Source organism: Gallinula chloropus (genome assembly GCF_964237585.1).
Source record: "Gallinula chloropus genome assembly, chromosome: 9".
NCBI lineage: Eukaryota > Metazoa > Chordata > Aves > Gruiformes > Rallidae > Gallinula > Gallinula chloropus.
This window is the reverse complement of record NC_140094.1, coordinates 21,061,947-21,080,364: the sequence shown is the minus strand read 5'-3', so window position 1 is coordinate 21,080,364 and position 18,418 is coordinate 21,061,947.

The window sequence follows — 18,418 nt, the reverse complement described above, 5'->3', positions numbered from 1 at the left end:
TCCCGACGCCCTGACACCGAGGGCCACCAACTCTTCTCTCTGACAGCGAGAATTAGAAAATTGAACATCCCCGCAGCCACTGGCAACTGTTCTGCTGGAGCAAGGGGGGGCTTGCAAATCGCATGGACAAAGAAAAGGGATACTAAACATCCTGGAGAACCGAAAACGCTCCAGGGAGAGAGTAAGCGCCGTGAGGAGAGGCACTCTGTGCAGAGCGTTCCACCCCTCACTGGCTGCTGCCTGGCGGTGCCCCGGGTCTGAGAAGCCCCAGGCTGCACGGAGGGTTCTGCAGCCCCATGTCCGTCCCGTCCAACTCAACTCTGCCCACCCCCAGATCCTTACAGTGACATCTGCCAGAGGAAAGGGAGGGTGACAACAAACTGACCACCCCTGGAAAAGATAAACTGGAGGTTCTGGGCCCCATACATGTCATGTAAGGGATAGCTAGCTTGTGATTCTATGAATATTCCTATATTTGCCACTTAGAAATGCAGGAAGCAATTTGTATTAAAATACCCACACAGTGACTTCCATTCTTTGTGCCTCTGAGGAACAGAAATACCCACTTCTTCCCTTTGATGTATAAATATTTCACTTCAGAGGAAAGCACCCAGTGACAGAGATTATACATTTCAGGAGGAATGGCCTTTTGCATATTCCAGGTGCTAAAAAGATCCCCCATACACACACAGTGAAAAGGCTGTTGTTCCCCTTGGAGTGGTGTTTTTTAACCAGTACTGGTACTGAGTACCAGCTGCAGCAGTCATAAGCACTGATGAGAAAACTACTACATCTGAAGAAGGGGAAAGCAATAGTTCTAACAATTATTTATGCTGATGTGTAAGAGCATTAAAATTAAAGCTTAAGTATAAATACAGTACTTTTTATTTGCCCTCTAAGGCAACATTTTAAGGTTCACATTCATAGGCTTTTAGTTGCAGCTAGAAACTTGGAGTGGAAGGTGGTATTTCCACATAATCTGCAACACCAGGTTTCAGGACAAAATACCATAAGAAAATCTATTTGGTTCACAATGACATGTCACTTACTCAGGCTGATGCTGGCTGTAGATACACCCACTAGCAACAGTCACATCATAGCAGCTGTTCCTTGGCATCACACCTCTACAGGTTGACTGCTCTCTTTGAAAAACTTCATTTCCAAGCACCTGTACAAAAAAGACCAGAACATCAATGAAGTCTCCAGAAATTATGCCAGTGTATTTTGGCCCAAAATATACTGTGAGTCTGACCTAAAGGAGACTGCTCTGGGAAGCCAAACTTGTAATGAGTTAGCCAATTCAGAAATCTCAAAAGCAACTTGACTAAAACTGTTGTGAGAGATCAGTAACTATTATATCCTGTACTACAATAAAACCCTAAAAAGAGATTTAACCTAATGTTTCCCAGTCACCGATGATCTGCCACATTGGTGAGATCTGAATCTTAAACCTCTTCAGTTTTGTCTTGGTTTTGGCTGAAATAGAGTTAAACTAGCTGGAGTTAAACCAGGACAAGTTTTTAAACCCTCTTCATGTAATGCTGATCAGAATGAACACATACATTTGAAACATTGTGGCGTGATATTCTATGTCCATGTAATATTGTATTTCAACTCTTGTCAGAACCTCAAACCCCTTTCCCAAGCTGGTACTTCGTATCCCTTCATTTCTGCTGCTCCCAATAAATGTTTCCTGTTCATGGCAAAGACAGGAATTTAAAAATAAAAGCCGCCACATACCCTTATCCTGTCATAGTCATACAAAGAAATTGAAACAGAAACAATGTGGTCAACGTTCAAAAAAAAAAAAAAAAAAGCCCCAAAACAACCCAAACCAAACCACCAGCAAAACAAACCCTCTGCTTTTAGTTATTTAGAGATCTATCCTCATGAGGACACATGACAGAGTAGGATACAAACATTTTAAAACATTTCAAGAAATGGGTATCTGAAAGGAGTTTAGGCAATTGCACATTTTCCATTTACAACAGAGGAAACACTTCCAGTTTCGTTCCTGTCTCAAACCCGAGCTACGGCTCCTTCCTTCCTCCTTCTTCCACATGTGCCAACACAGCCAACACACTACACAGCCCATACAATGAAGACTCCCAGCGTCGCTGTCACGCAGCACAGCACACAGAAAGCTGAAACACCAGTCTTAGTTACACCCTTTATTTGTCAAGAAGGGAAAGAAAAAAAGGTCTTCGCTGCCCACAGAGCAGCGGATCAGATGGACAGTGCGGGAACACAGAGCAGCCGTAACCACCCATCTTTCTGCCAGTGATTTTGTGAGCACAGACTCCACAGCACTCAGGGCTGAACTCCTGAACATGCCTGCCCGATCACAGCATCACCGGTTAATTTTCTAGCAGGATAAATTCATTTCTTAGTCTGGCAGATAAATAGCCTTTCCTCAGAGAAACCTTAGGTCTGTCACAGAGGAAAGGCAGGTAAACCCATGCACGCAGAGTCACTGAACTCCAGCCTGTGGCAGAGCATAGGACACAACTGTAAATCTTTACAGTAACAGCCCTGACAGCTGATCTACCAACATCAATATGGTCAGCTACCAACCAGAGCAATCAGGGAATTACTAGTTGCCAGATGGCGATGGCAACATTCTTCCGTATGCTTCAACATGACCATGAAAATGAAGAATTACATACAGGATATATTTAAAAAAAAAATAAATTAAGAGGCATACAGAAACCAAATCATCTCAGCACAAATGCCTGAGAATAATCACACCCATACGCTGTCTCCACAGCCTTCATGAATTGCTTTCCACCCACTCCTTAAAGGAAAAAATACTTGCTACAGCAGGCAGCTGTTGTGCATTCAGGGATGTGAGAAAATGTATTCTATATTACTATTTAATGTATCATGCCTGTGTGAATAAAATCATTAAGCTTGCATACGTCCTCTTAGTTTATTTATTCTTAATTTTACACATACTGGATCAACCCACTACCACCCCCTCCAAACTGTAGGAGCTCCTAGGGTGTACCTTGACAGAGCATTTGTGCCAGGATGGAGTTTTCACTGGAATGGCTCCTTTAAATCAAAACGTATGCACTCAGCTTGTATCCACAGCCAGCAATTTATCCCTGATAAATGCCATTTCTCAGCAAATCCATAACCTTGGAGAGAAGTCAGCAAACTGTCTTTCCCTCTCCAGTTTGGGGTTTTTATCTGTTTTCTGCCTGTTTTATCTGGGTGTGTGTTTGTGTGTTTTTTAACAACAAATTCCCATCCCCACCTAAACAAAATGAATCCTCCCTACTGCTTCCCGTGGCCTTGCTAGCTGACAGCAATGCTCATTCGGAGTGAGCAGTAAGGAGAACACAACCTTGCTTCCTGCAAATACGGCACAGATCAAGCAATTCTGTTTTCTCACTGACTTCTGCTTGTGGTCAGCTGGAACCTGACTCAAGCCACCCAAATTAATTAATAGATTTCTGTTGTCACGCTTAAAACTTTCGGATGAAGCTCCTGGGGAGGCCCTTCCCCAGCAGACTTGAGGGCAGTACCCTGGAAACAAGCTTACAGCTGCCTTCCAGTGAGAGCCCCGCGCTCGGGCAGCGCCTGCCGCTATCAGCACGGCCCATCTCACCGATAACTGAATTCGCTGCCTCACTCGCTCTCGGCTGTATTTACTTTGCGGTAATTAACATTATATAACGCAGATATTATGTAACAGCCCACAACAGGAAACGTTTAGAGCGTTCGCAGGAGGCTGTGCGGGTGAAGCCGCTCACCCACAGTACGCATCACTCGTAAGGAGACCTGAGCAATCGCGCAGGCTGACGGCTGGGAAGCCGAAGCCTGTTTCGGGGGCACGAACAGCTACGCTACAGCCCTCGCTGACAAAACGCTGGGCGGCCAGTACTCCTGGCTGAGCGGGAAAGAGGGGAGCGCTTTAGCTCGCCCTAAGGGACGGTCCTCACAGGAGGAATGCTTGCGACAGCAAAAAGTTGACTGGGTGGAAGGAGGAGGGGGAAAAGAACGCCAAAAGCAAGCGATTCGAAGCAGAAATCGCGGCGGGAAGTGGCCTCTCCCGTCCCCGATCACGCAGCCAGGCCCGGCCCTGAGCAGGGGGCCTCCCGCCAGCCGTGACCGCCGCCAGAGGCCCCGCCGCGCTGAAGGACGAACACGGCGAGGCAAGCGGCGCGGAGAGGCGCGGAAAGTTGCCGCCGCCCCGCCGGGGGGTCCCTCAGGCGGAGCCGCCCCAGCGCCGCAGAGCTCTGCAAACCCCGCACCGCACTAGCCCGGGCCGGCGGCGGAGCCCTTCCCGCAACGCGGCGGCGCCTCGGGGCGCGCAGAGCCCGACCCGCCCCCAGCACCGCCCCGGACACGCCGAGGTTCGCTTCCCCGGGGCCGGCCGCCACAGCGAAGGCGAGGTGGGGGCACCGAAGTTGACCGTGGCCGCCCGGCCCTTCAACTACCGGGCTCCGCGGCCCCGCACGCACCACCCCCCCTCAGCAGGGGCGGCGGCAGGACGGCACCCTCCGCCCGGCGGCCGAGGGCAGCCCCGCTCCCCGCCGCGACGGACGAAAGTTGTAGGGGGCCAAACAATGCGAGGAGGACTATTTGTCCTTCCGCGGCCGGCTGTGACGGGAGGGGGTGGTGCAGCCCGCCACCGAGCGGGAGGGGCCAGGGGCCGCTCTTCGCCTCAGGCTCCCGGGGCGGGGCGGCTGACCCCTCCCCGGGGCCGGTTGTGAAAGCCCAGGCAGCCCGGCCGCGCTGAAGGCCTTTGCCGGAGCCGCACGACGTCCCGGCTCCCGCTGCGGGGCTGACAGGGAGGCAGCGGGCGAGATGGCGCGTCCCGGCTCCCCGCGCCGTCCTGCCGTCACCCCGAGAAGGAAGCCCCGCTCTCGCCCGGGAGCCCTCGGGCTGCCCGCCCGGCTCCAGCCCCCCGCCGGCAGCTCTTACACACGAGCACAAGGTCTCCGTACGGGCGCAGCGCAGCTCGCGGGCCGAGTGCGGCCAGGGAAACTTCTCCCAGCTCAGGAAAGGAACCCGAACGGCAGCAGCGGCACAGTGAACGCTTCAAGTCAAAAAGCGACTTGAAACTCACACGGGAGGTGGTTTGGATACTTGGGCTGTTCAAACCAGCCTTTCCCCCGTTAACTACAAACCATTAACAAGTTTAAGCTGCAGCAGCACAGTGTGTTCCTGCTTTTCAGCACCGTGCCGCTTAACGGGCAGGGAGCAGCCGCGGGAGACCTGCGCTGGCTTCACAGCGCTAAGCCACACTGGCACTGCCTCAAAGGTGACTGCAAACAAACAGGTAGATACAAAGCTTGATTTAACTCAACACCCAAACATATCCCTAAGCACAGCATTCCTTACATCAAAAGCAGATTGATATGCCTGGAGAAGAGTGTTCCTCTTTCAGCATCTCCCACCCTTTCTGTTCAGGAGCTCTCAGCACGGCCACGCCAGTCCTCCTAACACAGCCACGGCCAAGGGTACCGGGGGCCAGCAGGCAGGCTGCAGGCTGCAGCACAGGGCTCGGCTACTGCAAGGGCTCCTTGCTGCTCGTTCAGAAAACTCCTTTATCAACTCAGAAGACACAGATTACAACAAGGAATCACGTAAACTGAGACTATGAAGGAAGTTATTTTCAGTAAGGAAGTACATGCGAAGTTTCCCATGTAAACTATATGCCCTTCATTACAAATGTTCATACCGACTGCATCACATGGCTCGACCTGAGCAGTTCTGAAATATCCCTGGGATCAGCATTACTGCTGAAAGCAACTAGGGCAAAGCATCTTTCACCAACCAAAAAGGTGTCTCACGCTAAAAGATGTTGGGTAGTTAGTCAGAACGGAGTTCATCAGCAGAGAGGATAGCGCATGAGTAATAAGCACCGTTTTTAGCCTGGTTTCCTAGGGAAATCACTTGCAGACACCTACACTGCCTTCAGCTAGATGGGCGTGTTTCCTTAAGAAATCATAAAATTATTTCACACACTTTTAATGGAAATAGGGATTGAAGCAGTAAAAAAAAGAGGGTTGTGTCTTTTCTTCAGTAGGTGCACCGATTAGTTGAGGTGGACCCTTGTCAGCGACCAAAGAACCCAGACACAGGCTGCAAAGCCAGAGGAAGCTAACTTGAGGTAGTTTCCCTTCTGGCAGAAAAATTTCCGGTATTCTGCTTGCCTCTGAGAGCTGGAACCAGGAAGTAATGGCTGTAATGTAACCAAAAGCCATATAACCCACAGATAATGTTTTCCATTCTAAAACTGCTTGAAAGAATGTGACTGAAGTCTGGCTACAGCCATTCATCAGCCAGTCCCAGATGGGCCTCTCATGCATGAGATTCCCACTGAAGACTAATTCCCTCCTTGGCACTGAAGGGAACAGGTTCTCTCCCTCACACAACTAATGGACCGTCAGATGATGCATTCTGGGGAACTGACGGGTGACAGGAGACCAAACTTAGAGAGGAAAATCGCAGCTTGGAAGAACAGTGGGAACTCTTTATACCCAGCACATACAGAATTAGACTTCACATTACACTGAAGAGTTTCATTTCTTAAATCAGTGGAGTGATAATACACAGGGGTTTGTATTGCTTTCTGTTATTGGTCTGGGGTCTTCCTAAGGTTTTATGAAAAAAACCTCTTAAAGCTTAAGTTCCATTTTGAAGACCTCTGCAGCCTCATCTTAGGTGGGCTCTCATACAAAGAGAATTGTGAACATTCAAGTAATTCCCTCATATGTTATGATGATTTTTTACAACATTATTTGGAGAGCACAGCAGATGAATTTTCATTTGGGAATATAACTGTGTGTAGTCTCTTCGTCATATGTATTTCTAGTTTCATTCTGATTAATATAAATATTTCTGTTAGAAATAAAGGATAGTCTTGCAAGTAACTCTGTTCGTACAACTATTGACTAACTACATTTAATCTTCCTTTTACATCAGTCATTTAGGATTGAGCTCCATAAAATACATCTTGCTCCACATTTGCCCTTTTGTGGCTTTTAACATCATAAAATCTGGAGGACGTGACTCAATTATTGGAGATACTTGATTATCTAATGCCCAGAAAATCCCGCTGGAAAAATGTTTCACATATAACAAAGTGTTAGGATTACTGTGTACAGCATATTGCCATTCTGTCCATAAGCGTTTCCATGACAGACATGCAAATATTCAAGGCCAGATGACTTCAACAATGGTACCCATGCTTTTGATGAACTAGTTTGCATTATTTCATCTGATCCCCTCTTTTATCATATGTAGATGACATGTTATACATTCACATGGCTTTTAACATTGTCACATGCAGATACTTATTGCAACTACATAGTTTCCAGATGCTAGAGAATAGTGCAGCATCCTATTCAAGAATGTGTCCAACCACAATTCTCCGTGCTTGCACTCAAACTGGAAACTAACATGGAAAATTATGCACGTTATACCATGTAGTATGTAGTTTCACACAGGTTTCAAGTCTAGAGCTTAAGTAGATTTCAAAGAAAGTGAAGGTTTTAGGTTTTAGTTTTACCTCTCTTTAGGGGAAGGGTTTACTTTTTAAACAGCATATTTCAGCTTTCAGTTCTTCTGTGCTTATACAGCACTAGTTATAACTTCCAGAGCCATCATACATCACAGGTAATCTTACCCTAGACGCAGGTGACAAAGAGCTGGCATGTTTCAAACAGAGGCTTCTAAATGAAAATTGACCTTTGATGAAGGTTTATCAGCTTGTAAGAACAGAGAATATAAGAAAGGCCATGCTGCTCAGACCAAAGGTCTACCTAGCCCAGTAGCCTGGCTCCAAACCACCACACACTACAGTGTCTGTTCAGTTTAATCTCTCCTATCTTCTCAACGTAGTGACTATTCAGTGGGATTCTGGAGAGCAGAGATGGGGTTGGCCCTGTGCCGGCTCCTGGTACTGCACTGTTTCCAGAACAATGAAGAAGAACAGTCAGCAGCCAGTAGGGCACACGCAGGGAAGAACCTAAGAACCAGGCATGAGCAACGCCATCCTCTATCTGGCGTTCCCTCTCCTGCCAATTAGAAATCTGAGAATTCATCAAACGAGGAGGTGCATTTGATTATTGTTCTTAATGGCTATTGAGGGTTTATTCTTTATCATTTCTTCGGTTCATGTTGAACTGTTGTAATTACTTAGCAGTTGCACATGTAGAGATCATGAAAAAAGAGTCAGCAACTAATAAAACTTTTTTATAGTGTCAATGAGACAAACCTATTCCCAGACCACAGCACCTGGAAAGTCAGCAAAAGAGATCCAAGTCTTGAGGAGGAAGACTTGTATTTGTTCTCCATCAAATACAGGATAAATATATTGAAAGCTCTAAAGCCCAAGCTTGATTTCTGATAAAATCAGAGATTTTAGTCAGTCATTTTGCACTTCCTACATCACCTTATCTCTACTTGTAAAACTAGATTATCTAATACAGAACATACTGTGATTAAGCCAGGCTTTCACAGTTGGTTTGTTGTTACAGGCAAGCTATTGCCCCTTGATTGCTGGGCAGACCAAGCAGAATGGTTAAAGCTCAGTCTCTCTCTGCATTTGCCTTAGTAGGTCCTGGGGTCTTTCACCCAGGTTCTTATTTTCATGAACCTGTAGACATTTAGTGTCTTTGACTCAAGTATCCTCTCTTAAATTTATTGGAAAGACAGGCAAACAAATGAACTGGTACTGTGACCACATAAACATATCATCCATAAAGGAAAAAGAATAAAAGCTGTTAGAGAAGATTGAAGTCAATGGATATGAAGCTGTTGGCTTCAAACAGTGACCAAAGCCTAGCCTGACTAGTGCCCCTTTGGGAATATTCCCAGCAGAAACATCACAGCCTGTCAAAATAATTCATTTTACATGTAGAAATTTTTTCATGAAGTTCCACATGAAAAATTATTATTTCAAAGCTGAGAGTTTTTTCTTTCCAACATTGTTTTCTCTTAATCCTCTGTTTTTCAAACTGCAGAAAAAATTCAAATGAGTTGTATAACTCAAGGCAATTCCAAAGTATACATTCATTGCTGCTGGTGATTGAAGTGATGGTTATTAGAGACCTGAGCAGCTGCATTGCCATCAGGGTCCTGGCTCAGAACTGATAATTGAGGGGTTGCTGAGCCCAAGCTGAAGTTCAGAACATACTTTTATCTCTGGGAGGCAAGAATATGGTACAGTTTGCAAACATTTTTTCCCAACATCAGACTTGGTGTAAGGTTTCTGAAATGCTACTATTGCACAAGGAAGGGTGAATGCTGCCTTCCACTTCATAGCTTTAAATATTACAATCCCTGGTTTTACACTTAAGGAAAATATTTTAGCTGCACAAACAGAAGACTTGCAGCAGAATCTTGTTCTCCTGACCTGCCTCAAAGTTTTAGGTTTGTCTTCAGTGGAGCTATGATCTACTCTCTGGCCTTTCAACTCTGCCAATAACTGAGGAGTTTTGTGTAGCTCAGTTGAATTTTCTTTATCTCAGTTGTCTGCCATGTAAAATGAGAGTAGACAATAACCTTTCTTAAAGGGTTGCCAAAAGGAACTAAACTGTAAGATCTTCAAATGAAACACATAATAAAAAATAAGATTTTAAATAATTTAGCATTTACAACTAAAAATGAGTAATTTTCTGCATACCTATGTGACTGTATTTTAATTTCACATTATAGGATAGATGGGCATAGAAAAAACCTTACGTAATTTATACAAGCTATCACTATGGATATACTACCTTCATTTAAGAAAGCTAATAATGTTCATCTAAACCCCCCTCATTATTACTATTTCATACACAAATATTTAAAGTGAAATTGTCCTACAACTTCTTTAAACATATTTTCAAATTTTGTTATAAATGTATTTTAAAAATATTACCTGTGGAATTACTAGAACATAAATATATTACCTGCATTTCCCAACTGCTGTACATTACCTAAAAAAAAATAATCTTAAGATTCTATTAACTGGGAAAACAAGGATTTTTCTAAAGAATTGTTTATATGCAGGGGTGACAAATGTAGTTTTCTATATAAAATTCCAGTGGCTCAATTTATTGATTTCCCAGATTATGTTTTAAAATATGTTATTAATTTCAATAGGAAACAGTTTCTATGGTTACACCTTCTACCTGGTGTTACAGACCCACTGTAAAATATATGTAGTGACTCAGTATCAATATAGCCTGTAAACTCTCCTTAAATTAAATAACAAACCAGGAACTGTTACAGTTGCAGTTAACTGAGACCTGCTTGTTGGGGGGATGTATTGCTTGTCGGGTATTTCAGGTTTGATGCTGCAGCTGTGTATTTGTATATTGCATTTATGGCATCAAAACCAGAATGGTAAGACAGCAAGAGAACATGAATTATCCTGTGATCTTGTGATCCTAAGATTCTTCATATTAGTGGGTCTAAGGTTTCTTTTCAGCTCTCACACCAGCAGGGCAATTGCACATGAAAACATAAAACTTTCTCACAGAGGGTGGAATGATGATGCCTCTGACCTAAAGTCAGCCTTTAGAAAGGTTAGCAATGAAGCATCAGTGTCTCAGATCTAGGGGAAAAAAAAAATCAAAACTATTTGTTTAGCATGATGTAAAGCCAAATTAAAACTAGGACAGAAAGCTTTTGGGGGAATAGATGCATGGTAAATAAAAGTGGCTGCTGCCACTGCCACCCTGCAGGGCCTTACAAGATATCATAGAATGTGTCAATGTGATTTATTTTTATGAATTACTCCTGTGGGCATTATGTATGTATTCTGTGAAGATTCAAAGTTGTTGTTTCTTTAGCAATACTACATTAAGAAACACCATAATGTTACAGTTTAATTTCATAAAATAAAAGGTCGCACTCGCGGAAAAGAAATCACTGTACTTAATATTGCATACAAATTCCATCACAGAACCATTCACAAGGCTGAATAAATTTTTAAAAGGCAATAAAACCAGAAATGAAAGACATGAGGCAACAAACAAAAATATTTTCCAATTCTGAATATAGTCAGAGATGTATTTCCTCTACTGTATGATTTAATTGTCGTAATTATATCTGTGAGCCCTTCAAGAGCTAACAAAGTTGTTCCCTTTGTTGCCCACTTTTTAAAAAGAGGTCCAGTCTGTAGAGGCACTGGTTTCAGTGGATCTGTAATCTCAACCCACAACAAGCAAGACTGTGACTATCTCAAAAAGACTTCCAGTGGGTTTTGTGTCTGATGATCCATACTGAAGGTCACACTACCCTGGATGCAGGATTACCAGTTATACACACAGAATCACAGAACTGTAGGGGTTGGAAGGGACCTCGAGAGATCATCGGGTCCAATCCCTTTCTATAACAATTAACCACAACAGAATAGAGTATGTTTCTGCACAGTACTGAAGCTTCAAGTAACCCACAGCCAGTGTGTTTCAGCATCAGAAAGCATTTAACCACTGGCCTCTAGAACCTGCACTGATTCTGACTGTGGTTATAAAGTTTCCACCAGAGTACATATATTTTTAACAGTTGCTGCTTTTGATTTAGACAGTACTCCCTACACATTTAGCCACTGCTCTCCAGGAAAACTACTACTGCATCCAAGAAGTCTGTCAGAATTCTCTTCTGCTACAACCTTCTAGGGCTGGCCTTGGCTGCTGGCTGTGGCTGATACCCACGCTGAAGGGCTCAACTCTGAGCTGTGCTCGCTTTGGCAGACATGACCTGAATATGTTTCAGGCTTTAGGCAGTACAGAAGGTTTCACTCCTGTGTGTGAGAGGACATGAAAATAATCCATGTCCCAGCTTTATACATAGAGTGGACATCTGCTTCTAAATTTAAAAAGCCCACCTCATGACATTAATTTTGAAGAGTATTAGTTCATTTAATTTTCTGTATATATAGATAACTACTTATGTCTTTTGATACTTGTATATTCCTCACCCTATCTCATCCTGTCCTGTGATTAAGGTAGACTCTTGTGTTTTAGAATTGTTTTGTCTTTATCATTAGATGCAATTTGTTGTGGCAGACCTCTTATACACAAGAATACAACTCCATTTGTGCATCAGCTATACACATGTATTTGCACAGTTGTATATGTTAACTACAGCACAGGGTATTTGAAAAGTCACATCACAAAATAATTGTTAAACACATTATTTCTTAAATTAAAAACTGCTCATTACTGATGTCCCAGGTACTCATTTGAATATAAAAATTACTTCATATCGGCTTAGTTTTAATTAAATGAGCTTATTGAAAACACCCATGGACACAAAACCAACAGAAATCAGGAAAATTGATTCTGTCACGTTCTGGATATCATTATAAGGTAATTTATCACTCATGAAGGGACTTGAAAAGCTCATGAACATTTAAGGAACCACATATCAAAAAGAAAGTTAAGTTCATAAACGACTCACCAAACACTACAGGAAAAAGATAGTGACCCTGGGCATCTCAGAAAACACTGATTTATGTCCAAAGGCTGTTCCAAAATAACAAAGAGTCTGAAGAATGAACAGCACATGTAAATTTTCTCCATTTTTTTCAATGTGTACATTTGTATTATGCTTCTAATAGTAAAAAAAGACATCAGCTTAGAAACCACATGACAAACCTTGCACGGTCTGAGGCAGGGCCCCAGTGCAGCAATAAGCTCTTTTGGTAATTGCTCTGACCAGTCTCACCTGAGGTCTCTCCACACCTTTGGTCAGGGACTCTATTTAAGCTCAGGTTGGGAAGCTTAGCTGTTTCTTGAGCTTTGTCTTATATATGCTTGCTGCTCACTCTGTTCCTGAAGTGCTGTAATGCATTCCTTTGTGAGCCTTGTATCCTGTCTTGTTTGGGGATTGTTGGACTGCTGTTTGGAACTGTTGCCAACCTGCTCTGCTTGTGGGCCTGTGGTGCTATGAGACCACATCCTAATGGTGAGGTCGGTCCTTGTCTAGTCTACTCTGTAGCCTCCCCTTAGTTGCCAGCTCAACTTGCCTTAGGGAGTAATCTGCTCTTGCTGTTGCTTTCTGCTATTGTGCTTAAACTGTATTCCTAAAGAGAGACACAGTGGAAAGAATTTCTGTGTTGTTAGAAGTGTGTAAAGCTCATAATGAGCTATCTGAAGTCTTTGTTCATCTTGTGATGGAACAGAAAGCTGCAGCCGGATTGATGTGCCCTTTCTGGGCTTGTAGTTTGTACCTGGTTCCTGAGGAATCTAACTTTGGAGTCAACACAGACTGGTACCAAAGTACACAGCATATGATGCTATCCAGGTACTTACATTCAAAATAAATACTGTGATATGACTTCAATATGAAACCACTATTAGAGTAAGCATGCTTATTTTATGATGTACTACAATGTAGTTAATGGGGGATTTACTGGAAAACAGAAGCTGTTTGCAATAGGTTCCATGAATGAGGTCCGTCTTGGCCAGTAACTAAGTCTTGACTGTTACTTTCCCATTTTGTTGTGAGAAAACAGAACAGTCATGTTTTTAATAAGACATGAAGCTCTCTGTACTACCTTTCAGAGATTAAGCAGGATGGCAGCTTACCTTGTTCCTCCATTGCTCAATTTCAGCCTCTAAAACAGGTTTTAAAGAGTTAGGTACTAACCAAAATTTTTTCATCCACACAAAGGTAAGTCTTATGGATTCACTTATCTGATAAGTGTTGGAAATGAGTCATAATTTTAGGAGGTGCCCCTTTTCTATAGTATGTTAAATGCAAAAGCATAGCAAGCATATTACCACTAAGGTTTATTAAGTCTGTCAAAAGCATTTTGTTCAAAGTAGTGTTTGCTGTGTATCACACAGCTCTAAGTTGAATTTGAAATGAGTTCCTTTGTTGCAGTTAACAGGGGAAAAGAATTCTTTCCCTGCCTTAACTCTCTGTGAGCAGTAATGGTGTCAGCAGACAGCTAGGCTACAAACATTAGTGGTGCTCATTTGCAGATATGCCTTGAGCAACTGTGGAGTCTCTTTGCCATGATACCTTTACCCCAGTGTAAGACTGCTGAAGGATGATGCTACATAGTTGGCCCTTCTCCTGTGGCCTCAATCTCAGTCTCTAATTTACTGTATGTTATAGCAACAGCATTATTTTCTCCAGGTTAAAAGGTTTAATTGTTTACCTGATATTGCAGCTGATTGCAGGTGCATATGCATTGCAAGTGAGTGCTGCATCTCACATATGCATGGTTGTGTATGAAATTAGTCACTTCATGAAGTGATACTGGGGGGGGGTTGTGAAATAAATTGCAGCAGCTAACATGGACATGAAAATATGAGTGATCTGAGTGTTTGTTTCAGTTACTTTAGTCCAGAAGGCTCTGTGAGGCTGTGTGTATCATTAAGAGCCTCCTGCGCAATTAAAACACTTTCATCTAGAGAATAGCCTAAATAAGCAGTACAAGAACACAAGGAGCCTCTAATTTATGAAAGTGGTGATACTGTAAGACATGCCTTTCGTTTTGACCTTTGCACTCTGAAGCATGTGGGTTTGTAAACGTGGTGATACAGCCACGACTTTTTCAGGGTGAATGTGAAAATACACCCTATCCACACCACACTGAAAGATCGTGAGAGTCTCTGAATATTATTGACAAGTGAAAACTTACTACAACCTTCTCATGCACCCTTCTGCAGCCTGCCCTGCCCCCAGTTGTGATTCATGAGAATGAATCTAAGTTGTGCTTTCTAAAAAGAAGAGTTGATTCTGAATGTGGCATGTATTTGTCTAAGCCATAAAAATACTATAGAAGGAGAGGCCCAAGGCTAAAATAGCAGGTGTTTTTCAAGCTAGAATAGAAATCAATTGGCAGCACTGCATGGGGGAAACTTGCACAGCATCTTCCTGAACTCTGGTTTAAGCAAGTGTGGGGTATCCTTATTTTCATGAAGTTAAGATTATCTGTTTTTTCCCCAATCAATTAATAAAAATATCATTTTTCATCAGGCCTTTTAGCTTAATGCTGGGATTCCTGACAGGTAGAGAAATCTGGGAATTTCTTGGATACAAGCAAGAGCTAATACAAAACTGCAGCTCTTTGCTAAGTTCTTTGAGCAGTGGCTTTGACTGCAAAGTCTGTCAGGTTTTTTTAATGGTTCACATTTCAGCATCAGAACTACGGGTGGTATTGGGTGTCTCAGTTTAGCACCATTTCAACCTGGCAGCTGTTTAATTTACCTTTGCATAATAAAACCTTGGAATAAAAAGGGAAATTTGAGAGGACTAGTCAGAGCAAGATCACTAAATGCCACTTTAGATGAATTACAGCTCTTTGTAGTGTCTCACTGAGCGTAGGTAATAATTTTGAAGGGACAGGTTCTCTAGGTTTATGAACTCCTTGTGTTCTTCAGCCAGTAAGAAAAGACCAGAAACAGGGCTGATGACTGGATGCAAAAGCTCACCACCAATAACTGGCAGTCTTAATGGGGCAAATGACTACAGCACCCTGGGGTGGGGTGGTGAGGGTGACTCCAGTGCTCAGGGTCACTGCTAAGGAAGGATTAGTGCATTCCCCAGGTTGCTGACATCGGTTATAGCCATAGCATAATTGCATCCACAGATAATTTGTAGTACTCTTCTAATCCCTAGCAGAAATTTGTTACAGCAAAGTACAATGTATGCATTTTAACAAGGTTTTCTGAAGGTCTTGCACTAAGGAGTGCCTTTGTCCTGGGCACAAGGAAGGTTCCTGTCCAGGCTGATCGCCGTCTTTCCTGACACTCTTGATCAGTTGTTTTACTAGGGGTCCTGCTAAGCAGTGTGCAGGATGGTGGGCATGAACATTCTTCCTGGGATCATGGCTGAATGTTTACCCTGTTATTTCTTAACCCATGTGTGTCATTTTGAAGGTAGATGGTATTTCCAGGTGCTATTAAACAAGCTCAGAATGTGTCTTTCCTCTTTTAGGCAGAGCACGGCCAGACTAGCACCTCAGTGGTGGTGAGTGAGAGGGCAATAGGCACAAACTAAAACACATTAAATTCCATCTAAACACAAGAAAACACTCTACAGTGAGGGTGACTGAGCACTGGAATAGGTTGTTGAGAGCGACCGTGGAGTGTCCATTCTTGGAGACATGGCCCTGGGCAACCTGCTCTAGCTCACCCTGCTTGAGCAGGTGTTGGATTATACACAATTCAGATGTCTTCCAACCTCAACTGTTCTGTGATTAGATCACTTTCTTTAATGCAGATCACATGATTAATGCCTTCCACTTTGAGATTGGATATTTGTAACTGATCCAACGGGGCAAGGCCTCAGGCCCCCAGAATATGGAGCTATGAGAGTCACAGCCTAACAGTGAAAATGAGATACCTATTAGTGTTTTATGTCTGTCATGACTTGGGTGTGCTTGAGGAGGAGTCAGAGTTGAGTTGACTACAGGTTACCATCCTGGAATTGCCTTAAATGCCACCACACCTCTCCCTCTCAGTACTGCACAGTGCTGTAGAGATGACTGAGCTACCTGCCAGCATCTCCCCCCACTGGTGCACCTTTCCCTCTGGTCTTGAATAAGCAAGTGTTGTGAACTCAAGACTGTCTAAAAAGCTGCAGGAATTTCACAGTAGAGAGGCATTGCTGCCAAGATTTTCTTCAGCGTTAACAGGGATTTTTAGTCCTGTGAATGTTCTGAGGACAAGGCCTATCTGCTGCTTGCTGCACAGGGTTTGTGGGCATCACTGCTTTACAGAGAGTCATTTCAAACAACGAGAAAGGTCACAAGTATTCTGGCTGAAGTCATGCTATGATTCTATGTCTTCATACATTGCAATTTACCCCTTTTCAGAAGCCACCCATACAGAAATAGCTGGCTTTTGCTCCAATGGAACAGTATAAAAAGAAAGAATTGCCGAGCAGACAGGTTAGCAACAGTTGCACTTCCAGGTGATTGATACTTTAAGCTTAGCTCTCTAGTCATTTTATACTTGTGGAAACTGAACAACAGGTACAGACAGTGGAGAGGCCATGAGAATTGGGTTTATACTGTGACTTGTTGGCCTCACCAATGTGACTAGATTGCTAGCAATAAAACTTGCACAGATCATGGAGCTAAATATATTTGAGCAGAAAGGCCCCAGCTGTACTGGCTTGGAGGAATGCACTTGCTGAGCAAAGACTTTGCAAACAAAATAGCTCACTTCAAAAAGTAGATGCAGAAATCTTAGAGATTATGATGTTATGTGTCCAAATGTGAGCAGAATGTGGTTTCTTAACTTCCAAAAAAGTTTATCAAATTTCTTTCAGGGGATAGCAGTTTCAAGGGAAAAAAAACCCAACAAAAACCCCAAACAGTCCACCCAAAATCCCAAACTACTGTAAAGCAAATAACTGATCAGTAATTTTTAAAATGTTATTCCTATGACACTGGAACCAATTGTATCTATCTATTTCAAATGTAGAGCCTTAAAAACTGACTGTATTTAGGCAGCCCTATCTGTATAAAGTTACATGAGGCATTAATACCAGGACACCCTTCCCTATACCACCAGAAAATGATCCCCTTTGCTATCTTTTCAGCATAGCAAGCTCTTTCACCCGTTTCTTTCACAAGCTGCTCTTGCCACTATTCCCCTTCACAAGTCTTGACAGCTGACTCAAGTTGATGGCCACACTTCCAGTGACTGCTGTAATGCAACTGCCAAATCTGTTTCCTAGTGTAAGACCGGTGCTATCTGTAACTCTGGGTTCTTAATTTGCTCCCAATACATGTATCAATTCATTATGCATATGTTATTGTGGAAATGATACATGGGTCAAGAGAAGAAAAAAAAGCTTTGTCTTCTTTCTTGCTCTTTTTCTGGAATAACCAAATCTTTATGAGTGAAAGCACAGGATGGCTGAAAGCAGGTGAAAAGAACTATGTTTTAAAAGTAAACTACAAAAAAAGGAGGAAAAAGTAAGTTGAAGACGCTAATCAAACAGTAGAAAGTCCTTGAGGAGGTATGTGTGAGATGTTTCTGACTGAGGAAAGAAGGGCAGTGTTAGTTGAAACACACAAGGTATGGGCCCAGAATCAGAGATTATGGGCAACAGTAGTTGTTTTGCAGACAATAGGAAGTTGGGTTTTGACTGGCCATCTGGTCTGCAGTCTATAGCTACAGCTGTGTTAGCGAGCTTAGAGGAGGAGCTGCAGCTGTGTAATGAATACATACAGCGTAGGAGGGTGTGATATTTATGGCCAAGATAAGAATTGATGAAAAAGTAGGACTGGACATGCTTTAGGCTTAAGATGTCATTTCAAATCCTGTTGTCGATGATTCAATTTGGGACATACTCTTAAAATATTCAGACACCTGAAATAGGGTATTTGATTAATGACTTTTCTGTAGTGTGTGTAAATACCTATGTTAGGAATTCATATATAGCTGCTTGGCTCCAATTGTTCTGAACAGTTACACGAGCACAGGAATTTTTTTGCCAGGCA